The sequence below is a fragment of the Pelodiscus sinensis genome, chromosome 1 (assembly GCF_052426305.1).
Source record: "Pelodiscus sinensis isolate ZL-2025 chromosome 1, ASM5242630v1, whole genome shotgun sequence".
Classification (NCBI taxonomy): Eukaryota; Metazoa; Chordata; order Testudines; family Trionychidae; genus Pelodiscus; species Pelodiscus sinensis.
The window spans coordinates 177,028,107-177,050,769 of record NC_143052.1 but is presented as its reverse complement, the minus strand read 5'-3'; the positions used below and the strand labels follow the sequence as shown (position 1 = coordinate 177,050,769).

General features: G+C 44.6%; 1 protein-coding gene across 3 annotated transcripts in view; it reads left to right on the top strand.

The window, feature by feature from the left end:
• The window catches only part of NRIP1 (nuclear receptor interacting protein 1), a 101,651-nt gene that overhangs the window by 44,660 nt on the left and 34,328 nt on the right, over positions 1 to 22,663 (top strand). The window contains exon 3 of one of the 3 annotated variants that reach the window (XM_075909839.2): positions 11,822 to 11,889. The exons of 1 other annotated variant lie outside the window; for it this stretch is intronic. The gene's annotated coding sequence lies outside the window, so the exon portion shown is untranslated. Of the gene's footprint in view, positions 1 to 95; positions 190 to 11,821; positions 11,890 to 22,663 lie in introns of all 3 variants that reach the window. One more of the 3 variants, XM_075909841.2, reaches the window with a different exon arrangement.

Genomic DNA, 22,663 nt, shown 5'->3' with positions numbered 1-22,663 from the left:
GCAGGGGTGGTGTGCAGGAGCATGTGGGCTCTATATCTCTGAGTCATGTGGGTTGAGCTGGTGCCTCTACCCTCCCTTTGTCTCCCGGGCCGTAGGGTTAAGCTGGCTGCATGTGGGACCCATGCAGGACCAGACCAGGCAGGGAGCCTGCCGTAGCCATTCTGCATTGCCACTTGAGAACTGTCCAAGGTAAGCACTGCCTAGCTTGAGCCCATACTCCTCCTCTCCTTCCACACTCCACCTCCCTGCCCCAGGATCGTCCCAGAGCCTGCACCTCAACTCCTGGTGAAAGTGAAGAAGAGCAAGTGATCGAAGGAGAGGGAATTGTGAGTGAGGCAGAGCCGTGGGGAGTGGGTGACAGTGTTTGTGTGATTAGACCAGGGGTAGGCAATTATTTGTAGGAGGGATCACTTTTGGTAAGCGGGCTGCACTTTCCTATTAAATGTAATGGAGGAAGTGTGAGGATTGGGCGCAGGAGTGAGCTCTTGGCGGAGATTGGAGTGTGGGGGTCCAGGGTGGGGTTTGGATCCAGGAGAAGGTCAGCATGTTGCAGTGTAGAAAGAAGTGCACGGTGCAGGCTCTGGCCCTGGCCAGAAATGCTTATTCTTGGCTGCTCCCAGCTGGCAGCCCAGCGAGATGCTCAGGCAGGCTACCTGCAGGTCATGGTGGCCCCATGCCATTTTGTGTGGCCATTCTGTGGTGGGGGCAGTGGTTTTCCATGTGCTGTCTGTACCCACAAATGCTGTCCTCACAGTTCCCACTGACCAATTTCCAGCCAACAGAAATTGTCAGGATGGTGCTAGGGGTGATAAAAGCACATGGAAACCTGCATACCCCCTCCTTTACCCCCCAGAGGCATACAGACTCATGCTTGCTAGCTGCAGCTAGCTGCTTCTGGGAGTGGCATGATTACGGTAGATTGCTGGAGTACTCTACTGGGGTGCAGGACGTTTTCCTCCAGATCCAACCTGGGAGCCGTATTTTGCCTGCCCCTGTATTAGATAGTCGGCGACCCTAGGCACAGCAGGAACCATGATTCAAACCCTCTGTTTCTACTCATACCCCTGCACCTCCCATCCCTGCAAAAAAGAGTGAGGGGATGAGGGTACCAAAAGCACGTGGATGGTTACCAAAGACTTCCTAGCCTAGATATGTTGCTCCCTTAAATTGTTACACTAAAGCCCAAATTCTGCTGTTTCTCTTTAAAATGCTTTTGTCGTCCATGTCAAATGGTTCACAACTATCTTTAAACTTTCCAATCAATAATGTTCTGTTGATTTTTAAAAAAAAATCAAACTTAAGCAACAATAACTGATATTAAGGTTTTGGGCATCCTCAAAGACGCTATTATGTAGATGTTTTTGGTTTTGTTTTTGTTTTTTTTAAGAAGTTTGCATTTCTTTTTGACCACTGCAATAGTTTTCTTTGCTTATGTTGCTAAGTAAGCTTGGTCTGTTTACTATCCTTCAGTCATTTTTGGAGGTGTTGTGTTTCTGTGGTCTCTAATGATGTTACTACAAAAGCTGATTTCTTTATCAGTATTGTAAAAAAAAAAAAAACCTACCCCACCCAAATTTATTAGACACTTGTCTGCATTATGATTTTTAAAACCTGTGAAAGGATGATTTGGGGCTGTTGTCTTTGTTGTCTTCGTGGCAGTGCTGAATTATAATAAGTATAATAGGCAGTGCCGAATTATAATAGTAAGAACTGTGTTTGAGTTCATTAGGCTCCATGACATGTATATAGTAGTTCTGAAAATGAATAATTTTAGATAAGACTGATCTCAAATGAGAATATGTGCTATGGAACTTTAGCTCTTTTGTAGGTTTAATTCTGTACCTAGAGGATAAATTGTGTGAGATTTCCTCCATCTTTCTCCTTTTTGGCAGATAAGGAGGAGTTTGCGGGGTAGGGTGTGCGGGTGCGTGGAAAGTTAAGTGATTTGCAAAATGCAAAAATTAAGGATGATGCAGCATGGGCACACAATGATAATCTTGCCTAATATGACAAAGTAGGCTAGAGAAAGAACCAAGAATCTTGTTCTGGGAAGTATGATTCATTTTGTGTTTCTTTTCAGAGACTAATCATGAAGAATTTTAGCTCCAGTGACAGATTGCCTGACTTGGTACATTTGTGATGTATGGATGGCTGAATTCCATACATAGGAGTGTAGAAAGCTACTGGTTTGGTTTGTGTGCATGTGGGCGCTATATGTGTAAATGTTCTGCTCTTGTGCCACAAATCTAATGAAATTTTGATTTGGGAAGTTGTTAGGGTTACCAGATGGCTTTCAAAAAAATACCGGACACACATGATCACAGAACGGGAGGGGGAAGGGGGAAGGGAGCGGGACTGGCTGGGAGAAGCGGGGCTGATCAGGGCGGAGAGGGGGAGGGGACTGGCCGGCAGGAAGCAGGGCTGGCCGGAAGGGAGTTGGAGGGAGCAGAGCTGGTTGGGGAGGAACCGGTTGGCGGGAAGCAGGGCTGGCTGGGAGGGGGTTGAGGGGAGCGGAGCTGGCTGGGGGGATTGGGGGAAGGAACCAGACGGAGGGAAGTAGGGCTGGCTGGGAGGGGGTCAGGGGGAGCGGGGCTGATCAGGGGAGATTGGAGGGGACCGGCTGGTAGGAAGCAAGGCTAGTCGGGGGAGGGGGGGAACCAGCTGGCGGAGACTGGGGCTGGTCGGGGGAGCGGGCTGGTGGAGGGAGGGGGGGAACGAGCACGGTGGGAACCAGCTGGTGGGGAGCGGTGCTGGCCCCGGGGCTCATGCAGATCCCGGGGTGCTGTCCATCACACAAACGGTCCCGGCGGAGTGCACGGGCGAGTCCGGCTCCAGGGATTCCAACCTGCCCAGACCCCATCCCCGCTCCCCTCCTCTCTACTGCGTGGTTGTGTACTGTCTGGCTGGTAGACACACTCACGTAGTGTGAGCATGTCTACCAGCTAGGCAGTACGCAACTACGTACTGATACTCATGATAACAATAAAACTTAATTAGAAAATACCAGACATTTATATGACGGGTATTTTCTCAATTTGTTTCCCGGAGAGAGAGCTCAAATACCGGACACCTGGCCACCCTAGAAGTTCTTGTTGGAGCACTGCATGTCCAGAGTGAAGCTATTAACTTGCATTTTGTTTTCTGACTTCTGCTTTTGGCAGTACTGTATTGTCTCTCTCAAACTTGGCAGCGTCTCTTGCTTGACTGAAAAGCTTTCATTGTGTCTTTAACTCACCGGGATCAGCCAGGTTAAAGCAACACACTTTTCTTTCCTTTTTTGAGGAGCTTCACAACAGTCGGTGGTGATACTCGGAGAACAAAGTGACATTTCTGCCTCCACTGAGTAGTTCAATTACATGAAGGAAAAATGTGGGAGGCTGCTTTTGCTGTTCCTTATTGCAGTACATACTTATAGTGTAAAACGCATCATAATAGTTTCTGCTACAGGGATGCATAATACATAGACTTACAGGGTTCTTGCCTAGACCCAACCTAATAAATGTATGGTTTAAAATAGAAAGATCACTAAAAATGTAGTCTGTAAAATCCTGTAATGGCAGTGAGATAGACTTGATGACCCAATAGTTCTTTTTCACCTGTTTCCTGTGCCTTTATGTTGACCTAATGCACAAAGGAAATGGAAGGAGTTAATGCAGAAAGGCAATTGGCCTAATATTTGGCTTGGGCCATGTTGTGCTTTCTTCAAGGCTGAAAATGAGGAAGGGATGCAAAGGCAATCTTCTGCCACATTTATTCCCCAATCTGGCCACGGTCCAGGTGAGAGCATGTCACATGTCATGGAAGTGCTCATGGTTTTGCTCAGCTGCCAGTGATCCCAGCCATGAATGTACAGGCCTGCCAACCACACAAAATAAATACCGTTGAAACACTGAGAGATCTCTAAGGTGTTTCAGATTATGTAGCATGCCTCCGTGCTGATAAATATGAAGGAACTGTCACTGATTTACCTGCAAACAGAGGGTTGAAGTGAGATATTTTGTGAGGAGAGCTCTTCACAGGAGTAACCAGTTGAGGCCATTTTAGTGGTTGGTACATGGATAGTGCTGTAGTAATTGTTGCCAAAGCAATATAGTCTTTTCAGTAAACCTAAATGTCTTCCTTTCTTGGCTCTTCTATAGACAAGTATTTTAAAAGTCAGTGTACACTAGTTGATTAGATTAAACTGAGTGCATAGCCAGAGAAGAATTGGAACACCCTCTGCTGGCATTAATGGGCTCCTTTTTCCAGTTCTCCTTCCCCAAGGACTTGTCTGGCCTATACACTGTAAATGTTAAAAGGCATTTTTAAAGTGTCATGGTGATTTCTCATAACTAGGCTGTCTGTTTTTAACCCAGCTATACTTGTAACTTCCTACAACAGTTTTATTGTTACTTTGACCAAATGAACCATTGTAATGTAAGGTAAAGTATGTAGTTTTTCCACTAAAATGCACCAGAATCCATGTAGTTCTCCATCTACTAATATAGAAAGAGGCTTTTTCTGATACCTGTAATTTTTTCCCTTCAAATAAAAAAATGAAATAGGGGGATCTGTGTAGAAATACATCTTGGAATAATATTTCTTTTAGTAAGTGTGGTGTTAGTTTTTAAATAACACTGACCTATTCCCTTGGTGAATGCTGTGTTTTTTATATATTCTCAGTGCTTTTCCTGGTGTCCCTCTCACTGTATTAGCCCAGTATTTTTACACTTGATTTGTCAACCAATAGAAGGTGCCAAATAGAGTGGTGAAACTGAGGCAGATTGACTCAGTTCTTGTCTGTTCCTAGTACACTGCTTATTTCTATTAGGTTTGTGACATGTCGACATTACTTTCTTGAATGATTCCTTACCTCCTTAAGTCACACAGGGAAAAAATGATTATATACTGAAATCTACAAGGTGGTTGAGGAGACAAACCTTTTTGCTGTGTGCAGTTCACCCTTTCTGCTATTCACCTCAGTCGTCCTTAAGGCGCAGGTGTCACCTTTTTTTCTGCTTTAAGAATCTGGAGCCCATATGAAGGGCCTGATTCTGTGGGCTAATGAGCATCTTCTGCTCCCATTGAATTCTCAGGATTTGTCCTAAAAAGAAATGAGTGTTACTGTAATAAGTAGAAGAACATCAGAAAAATAAAATAGTTCATGTTTGAGGAGGAAGGGAATACTGTGTAGTGGGGTTGCTGAACATTCACTGTTAATAACAGTACCCTCCTAAGCAAAATTTCATAAGCAAGAATGCGGAGGAATGCAGCTGGTTGAACTGTGTACATCTCTGTTGCTTATTAAACTGTCTCCAGAATGCCTACAATATGTTGCCTTCTGCATGAGAAGGGTTAAGAGGAGACAACATTCTGTCTAAGACCTTGTTTTTAATTTTGCCTTTCATACTGGCACAGATCCGGCTAAGAGCAGCCCAGATTAGTTCAGAAAACCTTTGAAGAGATTTAAGATGTCCTTCAGCCAGTTTGAAGGTTTTGTCTTGCAAATCCAGTACAAGGGCGCCTGCAGGCATCTCGACCCTTGCTGTGCTGCTGATGCAGCTCAAGGTCATGCTAACCCGCCCTGTGACATTCAACAACATCAACACAAAAAAAATTATGCGGTGAAACTGCTTCAGCATTCAGCCAACCAACAACTTCCTCAGTTCCTCACTAAACGAAGAAGTGTTTTTCTTTTTTTTGGCTTCGTGGATTTTTGCTGTAGGAAATAATCCAGGATTTCTGGTGTGTGTGATGACAAGGTCATTTCTTAATTAGAACACATGTAAAGAACAAAGCTAAATGGCTTCAAAACAGCTTTGTAGTTGATGGAGAGGATTTAAATTATTTAAAGAGATAGTCACCCAAGTATGATGCAAACTGAATTCTAAATATGTTAACTCTTTCACTGCGGTGCGATTTCCATACATTACTCAAAATGAAATGTCAAACTTAATGAGAAATACTTTAATTGCTATTAAATGAACATTTTCCATTTATTTACAGATAGCACAACAATGTGTATATAATTATGCTCTCTAACTGAGCTGTAAAAGTCAGAAAACTTAGTTTTCCTTTTACCCTGAAATGCTGTTCAGTGGCTAGAGAACAAAAGTATAAAACTTTTTATTCCTGAAAGATCAGTGAGTTTATTCCTGCAACTGTATTATTATTTGAAGTGATGCTCAATGTATGTACATATACAATTTGATTTTTGTGTTCAAAACTATTCCCTTAAGAAATTTGGGCTTCTTCCCATATCACTGAAAAAAATACAATGAAGGCGAAGCCTCATGGAAGATGAATTTTGATAGGAGGGATAGAGTGCTCATTTGTAATAATGGAAAAAAAAAGGGCAAACTGCATTTAAATTTACAACTATTTTTGTTGCAGACAGTGAATAACATAATATGTCTTGGAACAGGATTTTTTTTATTGGATTTTGTGGTTGATCCAAAATATGCATGTAAAATATTAATTCCATGCAATGGAATGAACAGTGTGCAGGGAGTGCTTTGGTCATCGGTATTTTTTCTTTCGCTCTTTGTTTCCCTTACTTCTGCCCTTCGGCAACCTCTATTTGTTTTTTCTTTTTGACCTTAACATAAGAAATATCTCAAAAGATCCCTCAAAACTGAAGTACAGGAAATTCAATTGGAATGCTGCTTGTTCTATATGTAACTTAGCTCCATCTGCTGGAGGGGCTTACAGGTTGTATCTCCCTTAACCGGAACTCTCTGGTTCGGCAACATCTATAGTATGGCGGGGACCACTGATGTTTCGGGACCACAGAGCCCAGGAACAGGATGGTCTGGCAGTGGAGCAGGAGTGTCATAGGCACCTCAGCCAGGAGCCTTGTGAGGAGGGGGTGGGGGCGAGATGGGCGGCATAGCAGGGAGCTTTGGCCCTGCGGTGGGAGCATCTAGAGAACCCTGGGGAGCTGTGGTAGCAGTGGGGGCAGGCTGGAGCCCTAATGCATTGGCAGCACAAGTCAGGAGAGGGAGGGACCTCCTCTGGTCTGGCAAATTGCCTGGTTCAGGACAGGTCAGGTCCCGAGAGTGCCGGACCAGTGAGGTCCAACCTGTACTATAATGCCATTGTGATCGACTGGAGAGAAGAGAAGGAAAGGTTGAGTATATAGTGTCTTGTAGAACCTGGCTTTCATGTGCAGCTGCAAATTGCTGACATCTTAAACTGCAAACTTAAGTCAATTAAGCTGTTTGCCATCTTTATAAAAATTATTATTCATGAGGTAAGGAAAATTTTGCCAACAAACTTGGAAGAACATGACTGAGAGATTCTTTGTGGCTATGCACAGTTGCTGCCTCGAGGAAGACTGAAATGAGAAACATTTCCCCCTTAATCTTAAGTGCAACACAGTTGTTGACACTTCAAATAGAGATTTAAGGGCTTTCAAATGTAAATGAAATAACACACGTGGAGGATTTATAAGTTGAGTAGATATTCTGGTCTCTGGACAAACCTCAATGTGTAGATGCTGTGAACATTAAATGTCGGGCTGAAATTAACTATTTTTAGTATAAATAAATTGTGCTTTTTCTTGGTGGTAACCTCCCTATGAGATGGGAAACTCAGCCTTTGCCAGGATAAAAGGGCAAGAGTAGGAAATGCAACTTCTGTTTTCTTTTGGTTCCTCCCTTCCCCTCCCCCACCACGTTCTGCTCTCTGGCAGCAGGCTTGTACGAATAAAATGATTTGGGGGGGGGGGGGGGGAACTGATTCCATGCAAGAAAAATGGATAGAAGAAAACTGATACATTGTGCAAAATCTGTACATTCTTGCCCTTGCTTGGGGCATGGTATGCCCTTAACATTATGAGAGACCTAAGCTCACCTGCTAGTAACTTGTAATTTACTGTCCTAATTCATCGATTTGTTATCACTAATTGTACTTCATTTACTTCTGTGTAGTTTCCAGTACCTAAAGGGTTGAAAGGTTGCTGTAATTGGCACCCGCAGCTGCTCTTTCTTTTGACAGGGGATAATTTTGCAGCCTATGCTTTGTGTGACAGCTGCCTAATTGGGCATTCTCCCCTTGTAGCTAGCTTGCCTCCTCCAGCCTCCCTGCTGACAAATGGTGGTGGATTATAGATGAGGACATGCTGACCCATTCGACCTTGCTGAGACTGCGGGGAGGGGCCTCCTGCTACTTGAGAGAAGCTTTGGGTCATTTAAAGGACAAGGTCATGAGCCAGGTGGGGAAATGACATGATATCACATGACAATAGCCTGATGACACGGTCAGTATGTCAAGGACAAACTCATCAGTATTGATTATGCTTCTCTTTTATGATATCTCACTGAAGCCACTGATGTTTCAAAAGTATTTTTCCTAATTTTAAGGTGGTAAAGTGCCAAATGATAACATCCAGGGTTGTGTTTGAGTATTTTTACATGTATTTCTTCTAACTACAGATCCCACAGGAGAAGCAATATTAGTTAAGCCCTGTCAATAATGATTTATAGTAGTGGCCTGGATGTATTTCATAAATGTGCATACATATGTGGTCTCACTTATTGCTAAAGAAATGCCGAAAAGCGAATGCAACTAGACAAAATTAAAGAGAAATAAATTGTGACATTTAACATTTCTTCCCAGTCTTCATATAGTGATAATTCAATAATGTATATTGTGTGTGTGTGTGTGTGTGTGTGTGTGTGTGTGTGTGTGTGTGTGTGCGCTCACCACCACACATTTGTAATAAAAATATTGATGTGTGTTGATACTGTGTAGTGGTAAAACATTATAATGACTTAAATGAAGGGAAGGGGTAAGTAAAATAAATGAATGGTTAAAGGAAAACTTTTAAAGTAGCTTAAGGGCTGTTTGAGTAAGATAATGTCATGCCCAATTTAAAGGAGTAATGCAGTATCCAACTATGCTAGCCAACAAAAAGCTATTAAATGATTTTGAGAATGTATGTTGGGTACTGCTGAACGATATTGAAAGCATCTTGATGTTACTTTGCTATGGTAATAACTTCAAGGTAAATGAACAGCTTGTTTGACTTTTGCAATGTTAGACCATAGTGAAATGCCTATTCTTAGATGATAATTAAACTTAATATATTGGTTATGCTAATATTAAAGATCCATTTAAAAGAAAATTCTCCCAAAGCATATTAGATGCATTTTCAATTTAATAGCATAATTCCAGTTTTTAGCTTCTGCAGAACTATTTCCCATATACATTTTGTTTCTGAAACAGCATATCACTTCAGAGAAGAGTGTTCACTAGTTCTCCTTTCAGTGAAATCAAATTGTTGTTGGATGCTCTTGTGTATAAATCTCATCAGTTCACCAGGATGTAATTTTACTCCCCTGAGGTAAAAAGCCGTCAGTGGTAAAGTGTGATGAATTAGTTCACTCAAGTAGACACGTCCGTGTGCGTGTGTTTAATTTTGACCTTGCTGTGCATGTGTTTAGCTCCTCTCAGTGCCTGAGTCAAGCCTGGTGGAGGTTTAATCCTGTGCCCTTGTACACGTATACTTGATCAGTAGTTGTGGTTATCTCAGCAGAAGACATTCCGCCCTCCTCCTTGTATTGGTCGGGACCCGGGCATTGGGGAGTCAAGTCAAAGGAGAAAGAAAAGAGATTTTACATTAGCATTCTATGAAAGCCTTACTGTCTGCAGAACAAATTGATTGCTACAGTGTACCTGTGCTTGGCACTACTGCTGTGAAAGAAAGGTATGGTTGTAATCTGTTTTATTGTATTACATCTTGTGACACTCCAGGAATATTTAACGTTCAGCTCTTTCTGTGGCACATGCTATAAGTTTAAGTAAAAAACAAAAAATGAATGAAAGTTTCAGAGCACTGAGTCTGAAGCTTTGTTTACTACAATCAACTAAGCCCATTTTAATAAGACAAAATTTGCTGTATACTTGACTGGTATAACCAGATTGATGATAACCTACATACAGTGCTCAGTGACACACATATGTCAATGGTTGCCACATGCCTGCACAGATGCAATTCCAGGTTAAGGGTTTAATATCCAGATGAATGGGGAAAAATCTTAGATGTGACTGTTGATTTGTTGTTCTAGTTATTGTGTGTGTGTGTGTGTGTGTGTGTGTGTGTGTGTGTGTGTGTGTGTGTGTGTGTGTGTGTGTGTGTGTTTTCCACTTAAGTTGAACTGGTCCTACATTTTGGTGCTGCAGAAAGATGGAAAACAAGAAGAATATATTGTAGGGTATATGTTACTGTTAATAGTACAATACTGTTAAACATTAAATTAGAACAAGACTTGGAAGAGAGTGTTATGTAGTATTTGTGCTCTGGGGTTTATTTTCATTTGTAGCCTTTTTTTTTTTTTTTTTTTTTTTTTTTAAATGTGCTGTTCCAATTTAGACTTTACCTAGTTGGATCTCTGGGTTTTTTTTAAGATGCTGTGCTGATGTATGCTTGGGAAGTGTAGAGCACTCTTACTAGATCCGGCTGCTTCATATTGAGCTGTACTCAGTGCTCCATTCTTAACGTTGCTGAAGTTACATTAGCGATTTTTTTGGATGTTTGCTTGTGGTCACTTAAAAACATTTAAAGTATTGCTGCTCTTGTAATTCAAACAGCCACAACCAATTAAGTTTAGAACAGGTGGAAGACTAGGACACTGAAAGCTTGATGTAAAACCAATCTAGTAACTTGATGGGGAAATGAAAATCCAGCCTTGCTGGCTTGTTATTACTATGCACTAGTTATCAGAGAGAGAGAGAGAGAGAGAGGCGTATAAGACTATCCTTCTGCACCTTGTTGCAGTGTATGACAAGTAAACAATTTGCTTTAAAGAAATCAGGGACCTATAAGATGCCAAATAGTGACGTGTATGTGTGTATATTAAAATAGTTACTTCCATCATATGGATTTGTGGATTAAGATTAATACTTTGTAGATGTGCAGATTATTTATAGACGAGTACCCTTGAGTTTATATTTGATACCTTGCAAAGCATGTGACTATAACCTTATGGATATTAAGTTATCATATATATTGTTTTGAAAACTACAACTATATTTCAAGAGACCTGGACCTAGGAGCAAATGATATGATACCTTGTATTGAACTAATGAATAATAAAATTTAAACTGTTACTGTAACCTTATTTATGCAAGGAAAGTTCTTTGTGAATAGTGTTGGGTTTTTTCCCCCCTCAGCATCTTTTGTAGTCAATTTAAGGCAATAAAAACATTCTTTGTAATGCAATAAAAATTACACATTCTCTACACTCAAGCCCCAAGTTAAAGGAAACTGACCAAATGTAAGAAGACTTTTAAAAATCAGTATTTAAGTACTATAACCCAGGAGAATTGGTGAATTCTTTAACATTTATCCCATTCTGCAATGACTTTTCACAGTTTTTAATCAGTTATTGAAAAACTGTTTTGCTTTGAGTTCAGAGGAATATATTTGGTAGACAAATACAGGGCAATACTACAGTATTTCAATGCAAATAACTTTCCTTCATAAATAATTCAACCTATGACTTTAAATAAATGATTAGAAGAAAAAAAATGTCAGATTTAAAACCAAGTCAGACCTTGAATATTCTCTATCAACAAAGACTTCTGTGATTACCCCAAATGCTTTATTTTTGACAAGCACTACTTTTGGGATACTGCAGACTCTCTGTTCAAGGAGAAGGAAGGGTTTTTGTTTTTTTGTTTTTTGTTTTGTTTTGTGTTTTGTTTTTAAAGGCATCAGCTTCACCTGAGATCCAGAACTATCTGTATGCTTAGGATGGAGGGTAGACTTTTTTGCAAAAATTCCTTTAGGGCTACCTCTTTAGAATTAAACTTTCTGTCTTCCTATCTCTCATTTTAGAGACATCTGTCTGTCCATTTGTTCAAGAACTCTTCCTGAAACAGGTACAGCTAGAACCACCACATTTGGTAGGCAGCTTCCTCTTATCCTAACTTTTAAAGCAAGGTAGGGATTTGGTTGTGGCGGGAAAATGGGAGTGTGCAGGGAATTCTGTTTTCCATAACATGGAAAGTCTACAGCTGGGGACAGCTGTACTACTGAGTGACCACTGGGGACAGCCGCACCAGGAAGGGAATAGTCATCTGGGGATGGGGCTCACTGGCCCCAATGAGTGGTGGCCCTGCCCCAAATCCTTCTCCCTCAGCTGCAGAACCAGATCGGGTGGAGAAGCCCCCCTGGTCCCACTGCCATGACACCTACCTCTCCCTAGCACCATCGGGGCCTAGCAGTGCAGCCCCCAGTCTCCTCCCCTTCCTCCCCAAAACCTCCCGACACTACTGTGCTGCCCAGTGTGGCTGCACCAGCAGGTCTGTGCAGCACCTTTCCCCTCCTCCCTGCAGGTCAGATCTGGGTAAATCTCTAGTCTACTATATATTTCAAAGTGTCTGTCTCTGTGTGTTAGGGATGTTAATGATTAACCCGTGAGGGCTGGAGAAGCCTCCTGCCCACTGAAGGCAGAGGGCATTCCAGTCTAGCTAGAGCAGCCGCAGCCCGCAGTGGGCAGAAGAGGTGGCTGCTCCAGCCCCGTGCCCCGCTTTATACGTTAACGGATTAAATTAATGTTTAATCAGTTAACTAATTGGGATTTTACATCCCTAATGTTTGTCTGTCTGTCCAAGAACTCCTCCTTAAATGGGTGGGTAATAATTTTCACGGCGGGGCGGGAAGGCACTTAATGAATTTTGGTATGTGGTCATGGGCCGGCTCCACCCCTATAGGGTGAGGGTTGTGGGGAAGGGTTGGAGCTGGGGATTACCTTCCCCCCCAGAATTGTCTGGGCCTGAGGCTTTAAATTAAGAACTGCAAAGGGCTTGCATTTCCTGGCCCCACCGTTACCATGTTGCCTGATAGCCGCCTGGGGTTGCTGTGGCTACTTAAAGGGCTCATGGCTTCTGCAACGCCAGGGTAGTGCCGCTGCTCATGAGTCATGAGCCATTTAAATAGGATCTTGCTGTCTGAGCCACTGCCTGGGAAGAGTTTGGTTGTGCCGAGAAAATGGAATGTCCCTCAATGGGATTGCTTCTCATAAAACATACAGAAGTTTCAGAGGGGTAGCTGTGTCTGTAACTATTCATTATTTTTTAAGTTTTTTCAGTCTTGCAATATCTTAGACACTAACAAAAAAGGTAGAAGGTATCATGAGCTTTCATGGGCTCAAGTGGGTAAAATACCATCTACATTGGTTGTTAGCCTCTAAGGTGCTGCAAGGCTATTTGTTTGTTTTGTAAGTACAGGCAGTCCCTGGGTTACGTACAAGATAGGGACTGTAGGTTTGTTCTTAAGTTGAATCTGTATGTAAGTCGGAACTGGCGTCCAGATTCAGCCGCTGCTGAAAGTGACCGCCAGTTCTGACTTACATACAGAATCAACTTAAGAACCCCAGGCGTCCCCAAGTCAGCTGCTGCTGAAACTGATCAGCAGCTGATTCCAGGAAGCCCGGGGCAGAGCAACTCTGCCTCGGGCTTCCTGTAGTCAGCGCTGGTAAGTTTCAGCAGAAGCTGACTTGGGGACGCCTGGGGCAGAGCAGCTGGGGTGCTGCTGGGTTGCTCCAGTAGCGCCGCTCCTCGGTGCTACTGGACCAACCCAGCAGCACCCCATCTGCTCTGCCCCAGGCGTCCTAATTCAGCCACTGCTGAAACTGACCAGCAGCGGCTGAATCAGGACTTGGGGCAGAGCAGCTGGGGTGCTGCCGGGTTGGTCCAGTAGTGCCCAGAGCGGCACTGCAGGACCAATCGGCAGCGCCCCAGCTGCTCTGCCCCAGGGTCCAAAACAAAAGCCTGGTCTTCTGGGGGGGGGCACACTAGCTGCGCTCCCCCCCCCCCAAGCAGACCAGGGACACGGGGAGCAGAGCCGCAGCGGCAGCGGGGTGCCGCGCCTCTGAGGCTTTGCTCTGGCAAAGTCTCAGAGGCGCGGGACCCCGCCGTGGCTGCCGCTTCAGTCCCCGTGCCTGTGGTCTGCTGGGGACCGTCCCCAGCAGACCACAGGCACCGGGACTGAAGCGGCAGCCGCCGCAGGTTCCCGCGCTTCTGAGGCTTTGCTCTGGCAAAGCCTCAGAAGCGCGGGAACCCGCCCGGTGCCTCTGGTCTGCTGGAGACGGTCTCCAGCAGACCAGGGGCACTGGAGCAGCTTACGAACGGGGCTTTCTCGCCCCGGAGCTCGCAGGTAGCAATCCGCCACCTCGACCTTCGGGGCAAGAAAGCCCCGTTCGTAAGTGCGGATCCGACGTAAGTCAGATCCGCGTAAGTCAGGGACTGCCTGTACATACAGAAAAGAAACAGAATCACCAGGCAGGTGAAAGTGGCTGATGACTGTCATTTCCCCCCCCCCCCGCTCCCAATCTGATTACTGGCCCAGTCACAAGCCTCTCCCACCCACCACTCCCAGGTGCCCTTTAGGAAGGGTTGGTGCAGAGAAACTTCCTTCCCCCTCTCCATTTGTATGGGAACATTGCTGGCTGTTCCCCTTCATCAGAGTGTGAGGCAAAAGTGCACAGTTTGCATTCCTCATTCTAGCAGTGGAGTGCAGGGGGCAGATGAACCTGGACCTGCCCTAGCTGTGGGACATGCACTCCTCCCCCAGCTGTGCCTGCTGGAGCTGCAGTGGCCATACAGAGGTGCTTCTCACCTAGCCCCAAACTGATGTGATAAGAGAGGGCTGAGGTAGTCCTCTCCTCCCAGGGTAGCCTGCATATTGAACCCCTCTTCCCAAGCCCCACTGCAGAGCAATGATTTAAATGTAGTGTGTGTGTTCATTTTATTTTCGAAAAAAAAATCGAGTTCAGGTATAATCCTGGATAAATATTTTAGTGTATTCTAATTTAGAGATGTTAACAGGTAACTGTGGAGGGGGGGCCAGGTGCAGGTGATACTGCCTTTGTCTGGCTGCTGGCTCTGGCTGCTGCTGCCTCCCATGTGGCGGGGCCATTAACATTAGCCTCTTGCGTGCTGGGGGCCAGGAGCGGAAGCTGTCTTTTCTTCCCCTTACCGCCCCCCATGTGCAGGGCTGCTGGCTCCGGCTTCTGGCATTCCACTAAATTGGTTAATCAGTTAAACCTAAGGCTTACAACCAGGATTTTATATCTCTAGTGTTAATATTTTTGAAAACTATTCCCTTTTTATGCCAATTTGATGGGAAAGTTTGGCTTGGCATGGATTTTGAGGCGGTTGTACATCTCAATTTTAGTTCCCAATTTCTAGTGCTTCCTTTTTGTTACCATGTTTCAGCTCGTTGACTTGTCACCTAACTTTTCTAGGAAAACAGAAATATTTGTAGACAACTAATATATTAATTTGCGATTGAGTCTGTAGCTGCTCAATTCACATTAATGCTATAGGCAATTGTGTATTGATCTGAGACTTTTGCTAAACCTCTTAAAGGGAATTGTTATATCTATTATGCTGGATAATTCTTCCTGAAAAATACAAATGCTACTAATATTCTTATTTTGAAACCTGGGACCAGATTTTTAAGATATGTAGGTACCTGATTTCCACTTCAGGTAAAGTGTGTGTGTCTCTGTCTCTGTCTCTAGCCTTCAGTTTGCCAGTTTTGGTAGGACATAATCCTGGAGATTTCATCACATGATGATCTTTAGTTAAAGACTAATCTTGAATTTCTGGGGATTCAAGGACAACCAGGGTTGGCAACACTTTCAGGCTTTCATGTCATAGTGATGGTAACAACTGAGTTTATCTACACTTATAGCTCCAATGGTGCTCCTCTGCTCAAACAATTAGAATTTTTGCTAATCTAGACAAGGCTACAGTGGGTAGATGGCCACAGACACAGATGTTGGTGTTTTCCTTGTTTAAGTATTTGCAAATCCAGAAATTGCTTATCCTCCAAGTAGTATTTTTGGTGTTCAAATGATGTAGAAGTTCCAAGCTATTATTTTTGTTCATTGTCGATGTATTTATTCCTGTTTTGAGCCACAATGGATATCATGACATAATGATCAATCACAGATCCAAAATCTGGGGCTCTCTTCCCTTTCTTCCCTCCCTTTCAAAACATAAAAATGACCATAGTGGGTCAGACCAAAGGTGCATCGAGCCCAGTATTGGTAATCATCAAGTGATCCATTCCTCTTGCTTATTCTCAGCTTCAAGTATTTTCTGCTATTTGCTTTTTATAAACCAGTGACGTGCACTTTGCACATTCCTCTGTAAATATTTTCTTTTGTAGAAGAAATGGATAAAAACCATGTAAATTCTACCTGAAAAGAGATCCAGCAACAGAGACATGAATAAGGTCTACAAAAACTCTTCCGAAAATGCAACACTTCTTTCAAGACCAAAGAAAAAATAGTTTTGTCTCTGAAGCCTGTCTTAACAATTTTTGTAGCCATAGGTAAGGTTTTCCTAGAGTTAAAAGTAAACATTCATCAGAAAAAGTTAATATTGTTAGATTGAAAAAAATACAAATTCTTCCTGTGCTTTGGCTTTCACAGTAGCCATGGGATGAATAATTTCTTAAGCATAGATTCTGCTATCTTTTCACAGAGTAGTATCAGCCCCTCTGAAATCAATAGGCTCCTTGCAGAGCAAGAAAGACATGATTTGGTATGAGGAAATGTTCCAGAATCCGGATCTGAATTAGCAAAGCTGATAAATGTGAACGAAAACAACTTGGGCAGCCTTATCTGGCTACTTCAGCTCAAGTCCTTTTCCACTATTGGCAATTAAGGCTTCCCTCGTCGTCCTGTCCCTCCCTCAACCCCAATCTGCTTCTCGTTTGCCCAATAAAATCCCTCTCAGAACTACTCCAAGTGCCCTGGACCAAGTGTTAAGTAGGATCCATATGGCCAGTTTCCAAAAAATGGAGTTTTGTGGGACGGACCAACAAGTACAATCTGCAAGTTCCTCCAAATCTACAGGGATTAATTGTGCGTGTTTAGAAATGAGTTTGCATTAATAAGTAATTCAGTAGGACTATGTGGGGCAAGATGGTGGAACTAGTTGGAAAATTCTTCTGCATTTGTACTGCAATCCTGTCAGCTCACTCAAACTAAAGAGGCTTGGGCCAGGTCGTTACATGGTACTGCCGAACCGTGGGGGAATCTCAGAAAAATGAGGGTGCTGCAGGGAATTACTGTCAGTGACCCAGGTTATAAGTACATTCCTACTGGGTAAGACCAAAGGTCCGCCTAGCTCAGTATCCTGTCTTCTGACAGTGGCCAATGCCAGACACCCCAGAAAGAATTAATAGATCAGGGAATCATCAAGTGGTCCTTCTCCTGTCATCCATTTTCAGCCCCTGACAAACAGAGGCTAGGACACCGTTCCTACCCATCCTCACTAATAGATAGGGATGTCAACGTGTAATTAACTACACGGCCAACCAACAAGCCTGGGATTTATCCGTTTTAATCCCATCAACTACACGCCCCTCCCTCCCCCTGCTTGCTCCTGTATCAGAGGCAGTGTGTGGGGGCGGGGGGAGGTGGAAGGCGGTGCCCATGGGGAACCAGCTCTTAAGGTGGCTCTTCATGAAAGCTGGATCCCATGGAGCCACTTGTCCCCCGCCTTACCCCTGCACTGCCACCTTTGATAGAGAGGTAGCAGTGCAGAGGGTGAGCGGGGGTAGGCAGGTGCTGATGCACAAGTAGGGTTGCCAGGTGTCCGGTATTGCCCCGGACAGTCTGATATTTTCGCCCCCTGTCCGGTTAAAAAAAATTCAAAAAATACCATACACCTAAGATGTCCGGTATTTTCTGATTCCCTGTCATCTCCCCCCCTCCCCCCCCCCCAGGAGGCAAAAATACCAGATACCTGGCAACCCTTCTCACACTCAGCAACCGGGCCCAGCCCCTCTCTCCTCCCCTCTCTCTGCAGACCAGGGAGACGCGGAGCAAAGCCGCGGAGGACCCAGGCGGCGGGAGCGCCCAGACGTGCTGCGGTCCCGCCCGGGTCCTCCGTGGCTTTGCTCCGCGTCTCCCTGGTCTGCTTTGGGGGGGGGCAGCTTTTCTCGCCCCGGAGGACGAGGGCGGCGGGACCTTGGCGTGTCTGGGCGGTCCCGCCGGCCGCATCCTCCGGGGCGAGAAAAGCCCCATTCATAAGTGCGGATCCGACATTAGTCGGATCCGTGTAACTCTGGGACTGCCTGTAGTTGGAGAGCAGTGGCTACTAGCCAAGAGCCCAACACTGAAAGCAGAGTCACAGAATCATCGTCACTAGCAGTGCAAAGTAAGGATGGCATGGTATAGAATTCCCAACCTTCCTTTAGCACTGCTACCTGAGGAGGGGGTCCCTGAGAAGCACAGAAATAAAGGTGGCGATACCATACCATAGGGTTACCATACATCTGGTTTTTTTTCCCCAGACATGTCCTCGTTTTCACTTGTTAAATCTCCATCTGGCTGGCTTTTTTAAATGACTAAAAATGTCCAGGATTTTGCCCTGTATTGGGGAGTGGGTGGGGCATGTCCCTGTCACTCAGATTGAACATTTGGAGCCACATACCCGAACATTAACTGCTGCTGTGTGCATGTGCCACAGCAGGGGGTGGGGAAAAAGCATGTGACTGCGGCGGCAGTTCTGGTGAGACCTAGGGCAGGCCCGATGTAGGGATGGGTTTGGCCCCTCCCACAGAGTCACCGCACTGCTCAATGTCCCACTAGATTATGTCCCAGGCTCTGGGGGAGGGGAAGGGTGTTGGGTTAGAGCAAGGGACCTGGGGATGCCTGGCCCTGAGGGAGGGTTGGGGCATTGGGTTAGAGCAGGGAGGCTGGGGGGTGCTTGGCTCTGGGGAAGGGATGGGCTAGAGCAGGGGGATGGGATGCCTGGCTCTAGGGGAAGGGTGGATGTATTGCGTTAGAGCAGTGAACTTTGTGGGTAGCTGCTTCTGGGGGAAGGCAGGGTCACTGGGTTAGAACATGGAACTGGGCATTAAAACATCTGGCTTCTTTCCTTTCCTGTAGGTGGGCAGTGGGTCCAGTCTCAGCTCTGTGAGTACTGTGGGAGCTGGTACTTGGTGGGGCGGGCAGGGGAAAGGAAGGGATTATGGGAAGCAGGATTCCTGGGTTCCTTTTCTAGCCATGCCCCTTCTCCCCTCGGTGCCTTTAACTTCATGCCCCAGGACAGACCCTAGCCAACAGCCTCCTTGGTCCCCCACTCTCTCCTCTGGGTCTTGCAGCAGCCTGGGCTGCCGGCTGGTTGCTGGTGCTTCTGGAGCCCGCGCTGCCACACCTCTCGGAGCAGTACAGCGGGGAATCAGGAGCCCAGCATGTGGCATCCCCTTTCACCATGAGAGCCAGCGGGGGCAGCAACAAGGTGGTGGCCAGAGCCCAGAGCTTGGTGTGTGCGGGGACAAGTTTGCCAGCTCCTGAGCCCAGCCTCCTGTGCAAGTGGAGTAGCCGCCAATGCAGTGGCACCGGCAGGCACCACGTGTCCCCTTTTTTTGAAAGTTCAAATATGGTCACCCTACCATACCATGTTACCCTTTACTACTTTGCTGTTGATTGTGGGGTGCTGTCTTCAGTGCTGGGCACCTTGCAAACAACTGCCACTCTCTGGCCTCCTAGCTCTGAAGGCAATGCAGAAATATGGGTAGCAGTACAGCAGGCAGCCCCCCTTCTACTCTCTTTGTTTGGGTCAGAATCACAATTTGAGAAATGTTTTCTCCTGCAAAATCTGTATAGTGTTTAGTAAAAGCCCACAAAAGACCATGTTTCATGTGAGGAGTCCCTGTTTCATGGTCCTTGATGCATTTTCATGGCCCTGAATTTAGTAGGCCCTAGCATACACACATGAATACGTACTTAACAAAGATACTTTCCATTCCTCACTGAGCATGTAATTTAAATATATCACAAAAGATAACTAGCTAATACACTATGGAGATGGTGGTGCACAAGAGTAAAAACAATTGTGATTAGTGTCATAAGCAGTGATCACAAGAGGGTTGTTTTGGTTTGTCCATAAAAAAATGGAGGTGTAGCAAATTGTGTATTCCATGTTGTTTAACTGCCATCTCCCCCTGCAATCCTGTTTTCTCGCATTAAACAGGTATTACATTTTCACCTTTTCTGTGCACCTATCAGTGCAGGAAGGATAGTTTATATTTTAAGTACTTGACTGAAACTCAGTAGATTAGTGTCCAATTCCCAAGTCTTCTGCAGAGTTCATAGGTGACCTTGGGCAGGTCATTTAATCTTCCTCTATCTCAGTTGTTCCCCACACACAAAGTGGAGATCCTAGCACCTGGCTACCTCAAAATCCTATGTAATCAGTTAACCACTTAAATGTTACATTTAACTGTTTAACCACTTAAGCAGGATCCTGGCATTCACTCCAGCCCAACCAAGCCTACTGTGCTGCGGGCTGCTCTGGCCGTGCCGGCCATAGACAGGGACTGCTCCAGTAGAGCTGGAGTGGCTCCTACCAGGTGCTCGCACCAGGCCACGTCCATCACTCTGCATGTGCAGGAGGCTGCTCTGGGGCCGGGCTGGAGTAGCTCCCCACCTGCAGCACAGCTGGGCCACAAGTTAACTGATAAACATCACTCAGTAACTTGATGCTAATCAGTTAACTGGTTAACCTGTGACATCCCTACTTCAAAGGGAGTTTGTGGTGATCAATGTTGTTTTTGAAGCAGTCAGACTGCCTGATATGGGCCATGTGTGTTACTATTACTGCTTTTTTAAAAAAAAATTTCTTCCCCCCCCCCCCCCTCCGAATTGGGACTTCCAGATACTACCACAATCAGGGATCAAGTATTGACTGTCAGCCACTGCACACGTACATAAAAGACATTCCTTTCCTCACAGACCATTCAATTTAAATATATGACAAGATAACAAGCAAATACAACATGCAGATAGTAGTGTACAAGAGTAAAAATAATTGTGATCAGTGTCACAAACAATGATCACAACAGGGCTGTTTTGGTTTTTATTTTTGGTTTCTTTTTTCAGAGAAAGATACAAACTGTATTATTAAAAACTTTTCTCATAGTTGGGGCTTTAGTCTAGTACTTCACCCAAGTAGAGGAAAGTAACATCGCTTTTCATGCCTTTTGTGCCTTCAGCTAAAGATGAGTACATTGCTAGGAATGTTCAAGTTAATGTAGAGAATTTTTTCTCAATGTGTAATTTATTCTTGTGACTGTATTGTGATGCTACATCCCCTTTTTTATTAGAAATGTGTTTTGAATATGAATGTGCGTAACTCAAATATGATTTACACAAAATGTGGTATGTAACCTCTCGTTGAAAAGCTTACAGTCCATTAAATGTGTACATCCTGTTTGTGTGCGTGTATCTTGATTGTATATAAAGGTAGAAATATGAAGTATAACCCTGAAAGCGATTAATGGTACTTGAGCCCTGAGCCTTTACATCCCTTAAGGCAATGATCTATGAATGGGGCTTAAAGGAAAAACAAAACCAGTCTTTGTGGTTGGTGCTACAAAGACATGTCATCATGCCACCTGGTACTTGAATCATCTTGAATTTTGTACACTTCCAGAAGGGGGGAGACTTGAACAAAGGATTCCCACCCTGGGGAAATTATTTTTAAGAGATGAGCAAAAGATGATTGTCTTCAGCTGGGTTCACCGATGGTGTCCCCTTTTGTGATAGGTGCAAAGAGAACTGGAAACACAGAGCTCTTAACTGGGATGAGGGGGACAAGCAGTTGGGTCCACGTGAGGAAAAAAAAGATAAGGTTTGGCCTGCAGGACTTTACTGGAAATAAACTAGGGTGAGAAATTACCATTTGTAACAGTTTCTCTTGTGTATTGGACTGACATAGAAACTTTGATCTGTTTGCCACCACTTACATCTTACTTTGTATACTTTTACTTTTGTTTATTATGTCCAGTGTAAATAAATGTTACCTGTGGGGACAGGGGACAACAGGTTGTGCATATTTCTCTCATTGATGAAGACAGCAAACTCGATGAACTTTCCCTATGTAAAACTTTCCTACAAGGTAAAATGGATTTTTGGGGTTTTGGTTCTTTTCGGAGGAGGTGCTGTTCTCCTAGGTGCTGTCAAATCGCTTACCTCAGCCCCCTCCCTCTCTCCAAAGCTCTGCTGTCAGTGTTACTCTGCTGGGGAAGGGGGGGTTGTTACCCCAATTCTCAGCCTTTGCTGGGGGAGACCAGAGCTTCTGGCTCAAGAGGACAGAGTGGTGGGGTGCCTTAGAGGAGAGAGCAGCAGGCTCAGTGGTATGATCAGCACATCGGGTGACCATCACAAGGGGATCTCTGTGATCAAACCTGTCACAACTGTTGTTTGGCAAATAAAATAATTTCATGGAAGAGTAGCTGGGAGCTGCAGTGGAACAACGTTTTTCATAAATAACTACAGTAGAGCCTCCATTAGCTGAATTTCCTTCTGTCTTCCAACACTGGATAACTTGAGAAGAATGAAGTTTCTTACAGTTTTGTGCTTACAAGTGCAGTTGATCTGGTTGTGTCAGCTGAGACATGACATATTGAGATTGAAGGTGGCTGCACCAACCTCACATAAAAATAAAACCCCTAACTCGAGATAAAATTCGATGAGAATGGTCAGTAACGAATCTCATGGTAAAGGAGACAAGGGAAGTATTTAATGAAGGGAATTTATTGGCATCACTAGATGTGTACAGTGCTTACTTGCACATCCCAGTGCATCGTTCCTGGGGTTTGTGCTGGGAAGACTAACTTGAGTACTGCATTCTTTCTTAGGGTCATTCT